Below are 8,461 nucleotides of genomic sequence, written 5' to 3'. Positions count from 1 at the left end.
CAGAGAGGGATTGCTTTTCTATATGTGAAATGTAAATATTGGCTGTACCTGACATGTGCATTGGGACTGGTAGCATTCTAAGCTTTCTCAGATTTCTTTCTGTTTAATTTTCACAAAATACCCCTGTGAAGTAAGTAGAAATTGTTATTACTTTAACACTGAAAAAAATTAAATGATTTCATAGAAAAAACACAGCTAGTAAGTGAAGAATTCCAAATTGGAATCCAGAATATATTCAACATAAATATACAATATTAAATATTGTTTTTATTTCAAAATCATAAACTTAAGACACAAAATATTAATCATTTTTGTGCAGACGTACTTCTGAGCTTTTAATTTCTGCTTTCACATAATCATTAATATGAACCCTTCCTGAGCTCATGGGGTGTGGCAGAACCTGGAAAGTGATGTGTTTGTGGGCATGAACCTGAGCAATGCAAGGCCTGCTGCCTCTGGCAGGCCTAGTAGCTCTAGTCACACTGCACAGCTGGGCTGCTGTGGGCTAGGAATTTTCTACACCATGCACACTGGCCACAGGACTGGTGTCATCCTCACCTGAGCAAAAAAATACAGACGTCCAGGAGTCACAGGTGAAAGTCACCAAGCATCTCAGAGAGCCCTTAGATGACTACGAAGAAGAAGTCTCAGAGCTGAGTACGATGTATGTGTGAAAAAACCTAGAGCTAGGCCCTGCCCTTGGCAAGGATACATTTTCTTATATGGGAGACTCTGTAGTTGGCTACACCGATGGATGCTGCTCCAGTAATGGACAGAGGAGAGCATGAGCAGCAATTGGCATCTACTGGGGTCCAGGCCATCCTTTAAACATAGGCATTAGACTCCCTGGATGACAGAAAAACTAAAAGCAGAAATCCATGCAGCCTACAAAGCCATGGAACAAGCAAGGCTCAGAACATCAGTAAATTGGTTCTATATATGGACAGTATGTTCACTATAAATAGGATTACTAACTGGGTCCAAGGCTGGAAGAAGAACAGGTGGAAGAGGAGTACAAGGAAGAAGGTGATCAACAAAGAGGAATTTGTGCAGCTGGAGGAGCTCACCCATGGCAGGGATATTCAGTAGATGCATGTTCCTGTTCATTCTGGATTTGTGGGCAATGAAGAGGTCGATAGGTTGGCCAGAGAAGGGGCTCAGTAGTCTCAAGACTGAGTGGAGTCACTTGGGTGCTCTGGAGAAGACTAGCAATGGCTTTTGTTGCTGTCATTTCCTGGATATGCATCAAGACCTTGCAGCAGGAGTGGCTGCAGGAGACAGAGCTGAGCCAGGAGTCACTGTGTCCTATGACGTCTTGGTAAAAAGCACTCCAGGAAGTGTCAGGAAGTGGATATCTTTGATTTCTGGTAATTCTGAGATCCACTGCTTACTGGGCTTAGTATATTTTCATGTGTTTTATTGCAGTTTGGCCCAAAGTGCTTGGGTGTTGTTTTTATAAGAAATCAATGAAACACTGGTTAAAAGATACAGACAGGAACTCAAAAAGAATTGTGGAATAGTTCGTTGACCTTCTGATTTTCAAGGTGGAGTCACCTGCCCTTGTAGTCACTCTGTGCATGTGGCTCACAGGAAGAACTTCAGGTGCCTGATGCTGTGTACACAGGAGACCGTGGCTATGGAAGAATGGCCTCAACTCTTTCAAATGTGTGTGTGTGTGTGTGTGTGTGTGTGTGTGTGTGTGTGTGTGTGTGTGTGTGCAGGGCTGGGGATAGAACCCAGTACCTCACACATGCTCCACAATTACAATTTTGTGCATGTATATGTGTGGTGGGCACTTGGGATTGAACCCAGGGATGCTCTACCCTGAGATATTCCCCCAGACCTTTTTATTTTTTCATTTTGAGAGGTCTTGGTGAGTAGCTAAAATTGACCTTAAACTTGTGATCTTCCCTCAGCATGCTAAGTGCTGGGATTATAGGTATGTGTCACCACTCTTGGCTCAGTTACACCTTTTTTGGTACCAGGGATTGAATCCAGGGCACTTAATCACTGAGCCACATCCCCAGCCTAATTTTATATTTCATTTAGGGACAAGGTCTCACTCAGTTTCTAAGTGCCTTGCTAATCTTCTGAGTCTGGCTTTGAACTAGGGATTCTCCTGCCTCATCCTCCCATATTGCTAGGGTTACAGGTGTGCATCACTATGCCCGGCTCAGTTACAGATTTTAAAGACCAAGATGCATATATCTTTGAAAAGTTTCTTTGGATTTTTTCCTTAAAAATACTGTGTGGGTGCAGGTTAACTCTTCTGTATCTATTGATTTTCTATGTGAATGATCTGTACATGAACAAAAGCGGGGTGTTGAAGTCCCCAGCTGTTATTGGCCTGAAGTCCAGCCCCCTAGACCAAATGGACGTAACAGACATCTATAGAAAGTTCCATCCAACAACTGCCAGATACACATTTGTCTCAATAGTGTGAGGAACATTTTCCAGGATGATCTCATGATAGGCCACAAACGAGTCTCAATAAATTTTAAAAAATTAAAATAAAAATACTGTGTGGGTTTAAAACTAATGTTTGGCATTATCTTTTATTTTTAAATTTTATTTTCCATAAAATAAGAATACAGAAAATCATACACACACACACACACACACACACACACACACACACACACACACACACATACACATGAACCCTTACTCAATAACTCTCTTGGGTAAAAGATTCTAACAGGTAACAGATAGGAAAAGGACACAAATGTCCAAGATTTAGTCATGAGATAAATGTCTAGCATATATCCATGCCCATTAATTTGCTCAACTTGCTTAGTGTTTGTCCTTAAGATTTCAAAAGCTCAAACTATATTTTAATCTCTGAGATATTATGTTAAAGTAGTATTTCACTATTTAGCAGCTCAAAATATGAATAATTTGCAATAATCAAGAAATAATTAAAATATATGTTTCCACTTTTCTGCAATTTTTTGAATTTTTCTGAGCCTGTACTGATGTATCTATAAACAGTACCGAATTCTATCATTTTGCTTAATTTTATTAAAATTCTACAATGGAAAAAGATAAGAATAGTTCCTAACAAAATATCCAAAAGTATTTGTGTGTGTGTAGGGGGGGGGTAGGGATTGAACACAGGGCCTTGTGCATGTAAGTCTAGGACTCTACCAACTGAGCTATATCTCCAACCCCTTCAAAAGTATTTCTACCAATTTTAAATTTTAAATAGTGCAAGAAATGAATGGTTAAACATTTTTCTTACATTAAAACTGTAACAGAGAAATGAAAGAATTTTTAGGTAAAACCTGTTATTAAGTTGCACAGAGATAATGTGTCCTTCTACTTTGACTAATATAAGTAAAAGAATAATGGGATGAGGTTGTGGCTCACTGGTAGAGTGCTAACCTAGCATGTATAATGCCCTAGGTTCAATCCTCAGCACCACATATAAATAAATAAAGTAAAGCTAGAAAAAAGGAAAAAAATAAGATTGCACATAGGCTAGAACTAAATGACCCTGACTTCCTTTCCTGAGGCTCTCATAAATCCATGTTAGTGAGCATCAGAGACAGTGAGAAAGTAAGTACAGTACATATCCAAATGACAGAGTGTACAGGATTCCAAAGTGGAACCTTTCTGTGAAAGTGGTATACATTTCACTTTTTTATTCAAAAACATGTTAATACACAACCTTCAGATCCTTTAACACTACAGCATTCAGTCTTTCAGTATAGTGCAACTGTCTACTGTTTACCTTAAGTTGCAAAAAGTTTGACTAAGTCACCACTCACCCACTGAAATGACAGAATTCAGGTTTAAGCTGTCAATATGCTTCTACCTACTGCAACCACTACCTAAAAGAACCCCTTCCCCCTTTTGTGTGAATTGTACTTGGGGTCCTATAAATATTGGTTCTAGAAACTATATCTTTAATAAGAAATCCAGCTCTAAATCAAAGAAATTTCAAATAATGATTATAAGATATTGCTAGTTACTTTATTGTAAAGTTTGATTAGCCATTAATAATTTTTTAATGTTTTGGTATAAATTATTGACACATAATAATGAGCTTCATTTTGACATATTCACAAATGCACACAACAGTTTTCTCCATTTTAATCATTAGTACTTCCTCCCTTCCTGCCTCCCCCTGATTCCCTTCCTCTACTGGTCTTTAATAAGTCAATTTTTCTTGTTTTAATAAAAGATATCTTCCTTAAAATATTGTTTTATAAATTTCATGGCATTAAAATATACAGAGCACAGTTACTAACCCCCTAAAACACAAATCAAATTAGAAGAGAGTAGAAAAAAACAAAATTCATTTCCAAAATTTGTGCTGTTAGCAAACTGTTTTTTAAGGTATGACTACACTAAATAGTGATCATCAAGGGCCGGTAAAATATGTGACACTACTGGAACAGGATTAGCACCTTAGAGCTGCTACCGACAAAAAAAAAAAAATTGTACACAGTTAATGAAAAATTCCTTGAGTTCAAAGAGGCTGTGACCTTATTTCCCTTCCCCATCATGTCATGACACTACTTGACATCATCTTACAAGGAAATAAATTTTGCCTATAAGTACTGCCCAGTGATGTGTACTACCCCTTGAAGAGACTATCAAAATCCAGAGCTAGAAAAGTGGCCTCAAATTATATAAGAGAATAGATAATCTAAGTTCACCTACCTATCCACTGTACCTAACTATCAACGACATAGATGCAGTCACTCATTTCATTTCCTGTTTCACATTCTCAATAAATCAACTGTGATTTCATAGAGTAGATTGAGGTCACATTCTCATGAGGCTTCACAAAGGTGACTCCAGTGTCCCTCAGGCACACTTTTTACTTCATCCATCCTTAAGTTAAAAGAAGCATGGTCCTTCATGGCCCACAACTTCTTGGGATGGGTCTTCAGTTAATTCATTCCTGATTGGTGAGTGATTTTCCTTCTACTCATAGTACACACCTGGAACCATCCTTCCAATCAAGTCCAGGTTCTCATCTTTAAGTGACAGAAGGACATTTTCTTTGATTGCTTTCTAATCACACAAATCACTCCTTCCTCCCAGTTATACCCCTCCCCACACTCAGTTGCATCCATTACACTTTCTGTCCATGACCTTGCAATTCTCAATCATCTTACTCCCCATTTTAGACATATTCTCTAATTCACTAATTTTAATACCTCCAGTCTAACTCCTCCACCAGGCCTGTCAGACCTCCAACTTTAATTTCATTAATCCTCAAAAACATCATTCCACAAACTTTCCCATGAATCCCCAATCACTCTATCTATGAATAAGTCTAGCCTCTGACTTTCACACAAATTACATTCTCCCCTTGCCAAGAACATGCTTATTTCTCCTGGCAATTGAAACATGCCTTCAGGAGTCACATCTGGTCACATTTTTATAAAAGATTTCCCTTTCTTCCCATTTCATCCTAGATAAGTATTCTGTCAGAACTCCATCTCATACCTATTACTCTCTGTATGTTTAGCTGAAGAACTTATGGTTCAAAGACTAAATACACATTTTAAATCTTTCTTAGTAACTAACTGTAAAATTTGAGTGGTTATAAGTTTATCATAGAGGAATACATATTTTAGTCATTAAGTGCAGGTAGGTTTATCACATAAGATTTCATATTGTCCATCTTCTCAAAACCTCACAATCATTCCTATGTTAATTTCCATCAAAAGTATTTCTCTAGACAAAGAGTGTTATTATAACAATAAGAATAGCTGGCACTAATGAGACATACAGAAAGGAAAAAAAAGAGTTGACTTAAAGAAGTAGATTTAAATGACAACTTACATTTGGAATATAGGTTTAGGGTCTATCTCCAGAGTAAAGGACACATTTGTTTCCTGGCCAGGATAATAAACATACTCTCTCTCTCTCTGAAGGGTAAAAATTAGACTGCTTTGCTAGTAGCCCCTTAAGAGTAGAGAGTTTTCTAAACTCCAAGTTTCTCAGTTGTGACACAAATACACTGTGTACAAATATCTACAGAGTCACTCAGCACTGCCTGAATCATGGATCTCATAACAGGGGAACTGGTGACAACTTGAAGCTCATACTGTTATGCCCTGAGTCCTAAGTATGTTTTCTCTGATCCAGGAGATTTCTGTCTTTCACCAGCATCTATGTTAACTGTGGCAACCTCTCTAAACTGTGACAGCAGCAGCGGGCGCACAGTGCATGAAGGCAACCAGGAGGACTCTGGGCAGCAGCCGGCCGGGCCGCCTCCATAAACCAGTGCCCCATTCACGGAGGCCCCTTCTGATTCTGGAATGTGTGGAAGTTTGTGACACACGCTTCCGCCTTGGCCTTGGTGCTGTTGCGTGCCCTGGAGGTGGTGTGGCTCTGTGAGGAACAGGAAAAGATGTAAGAAAAACAATAAATGGTTTAAAAAAAGTGATGGAAAATTTTTGAATCCAGAGTTAAATTCACAGAAGATTTGGAAAAATGAGTGATGCTGCAGGTGATATTGCTGAGATTAAAAGTGACTTTGAGTTTAAAGCCAAACAACGAATTTCTCAAAAACCTCATTCCAAACAAAATCTTCAAATACTTTTGAAGCAAATTTTGCAAATGAAGTAAAATCTGAGGATATACTTGCTAATAAGAAACTGTGGGCTCGACTTGAAGAATTATAGAGATAAGAATTGCTGGGTGAACTTGATAGTAAGCCTGATACTGTGACTGCAAATGGAGAATACCCAGCCTCTTCTAAAGTGGAGAAGGAAGATCAAAACACAAATGTGAATGTGATACATCAAGAAACAAAGTCCCTTGCCCCCAGCAGTAATCATTAGGATGTTACACATTTAGAACAATTCAATGGACAATTGACTAGTCAGTTGAACTTTTCAGTAAATGGTTCAAGTTTTTGTCAGAGTAATGAAGAAGATGATGAAGACAACAGTCATGATGGTGATAATGAAAATGACCATAATGCTTTAAGGATTGGAGATAATTCTGTACCAAAAATAGATTTTTCTCATACGGTTGAACCTAAGAGGATTCGAATAAATACTGGAAAAAAATACCACTTTAAATTCAGTGAAAAGAAAGAAGTCGTCAAACGTAAAGGACAACTCTGGAAGAGTGGTCATTCTGCTCAAGAGCTTCCTACAATCAGGAATCCTGCTGACATTTACAGAGTCTTTGTTGATGTTGTGAATGGAGAATATGTTCCTTGTAAATCTATTCTGAAGTCTCAAAGCAGAGAAAATAGTGTTTTTAGTGATATCAATGAAAGTAGTGCTGCTGAATTTGATAAGAGGATTTTTTGAGGAGTATTAGCTGTGAAAAAGCCAATTGCAGTGACACCAGTGAAAGCATTTTAAAAGAAGAACCACAAGAAAATCATCAGAATAAACTTTTCCCATTATCAGGAGCACCTGAGGCTTTTTCTGGAACTGTAATAGAAAAAGAATTTTTATCCTCTTTAACACCACACCCAGTCATTGCTCATCCTGTACTACTCACCATTCTGGAACAAAAAGAAATTCTGTCAGAAGTATCAGAATGAACTGCCAAAAGGGTTTCAAAGTTCAAAGCTGCCATATTTCAATAGAAAAACTAGGAAATGGGAGTTTACATCCTAAAACCTAGTTGTGAATTTTTAGAATGTATAAGCAAAATATGTTACATGTACTTTGAAATAAGGTGTTTTGAATTAGTTTGGTAGCAAGCTGTCATTCTTATCAGTGATATTACAAAAACCAAAGTAAATGTTGGAATATAGTAATATTCAGCTTGTTTTGTTAATTCTCTTACTACTAAGTTGGCCTTACAATTTTGAATTATTTTTCAAAGAACACAGTTCATACACATTGCTTTTGTGTTTTAAACTAAACACAAGCAGTTTTGTACCAGCTGTGATACTGTGTGTACCTAGCTGCTCCCCAACCAACTTTTTGACAGCATCACTTTTTAGGGCTTCAGTGTGAGTTCACAGATGATAGTTCCCTTGACTTTGACTTCCAAACTTTTCTAGCAGGTATAAATACCTAATTCCAATGTTAAAACACTCACACCAGAAAACATAAAGTGGATTAAGTTTTCCCAAGTAATTCCAGATATAAAATGCAGTGTTTTCTCTGCTGCAGTTCTAAGCCATTACAGGTGCCTGACACATTGCTGATAAAGAATTTGCTTTGAGTTGGTGATGGTTTCCTTGATACCTAAAAATTTGGAATGCTAATGAGAACATCCACCCAGTAAACACATTTTACCTCACATTTAACCATTCCTATAGTACTCCAGCCTGGGCTTCCAGAAAGCTACTTTTTGGAGAAAATTAAGATGAATCTGTGGCAAAATGCATTTTAAATTGACTAAAAATGATTTAGTTTTACTTATTATATTTCCTCAAAAAAGAGGTTTATAAAACTAAATTCAACTCTTATATAATTTCTTGAATTGTAAACTGAAGTTTTCTGTCCTAAAATGGCATTTATAAAGA

At 37.5% G+C, this 8,461-nt stretch overlaps 2 pseudogenes; both read left to right on the top strand.

Moving 5' to 3' along the window:
• The first annotated feature begins 424 nt into the window (after positions 1-424).
• LOC144250953 (ribonuclease H1 pseudogene) lies at positions 425-1,164 on the top strand (annotated as a pseudogene).
• Positions 1,165-6,375: 5,211 nt separating this feature from the next.
• Positions 6,376-7,570, top strand: LOC144250952 (unconventional prefoldin RPB5 interactor pseudogene; annotated as a pseudogene).
• The last annotated feature ends 891 nt before the right edge of the window (positions 7,571-8,461 follow it).

This window comes from Urocitellus parryii, chromosome Y (assembly GCF_045843805.1).
Source record: "Urocitellus parryii isolate mUroPar1 chromosome Y, mUroPar1.hap1, whole genome shotgun sequence".
Taxonomy (NCBI): domain Eukaryota; kingdom Metazoa; phylum Chordata; class Mammalia; order Rodentia; family Sciuridae; genus Urocitellus; species Urocitellus parryii.
This window is presented reverse-complemented; position numbering and strand designations above follow the sequence as displayed.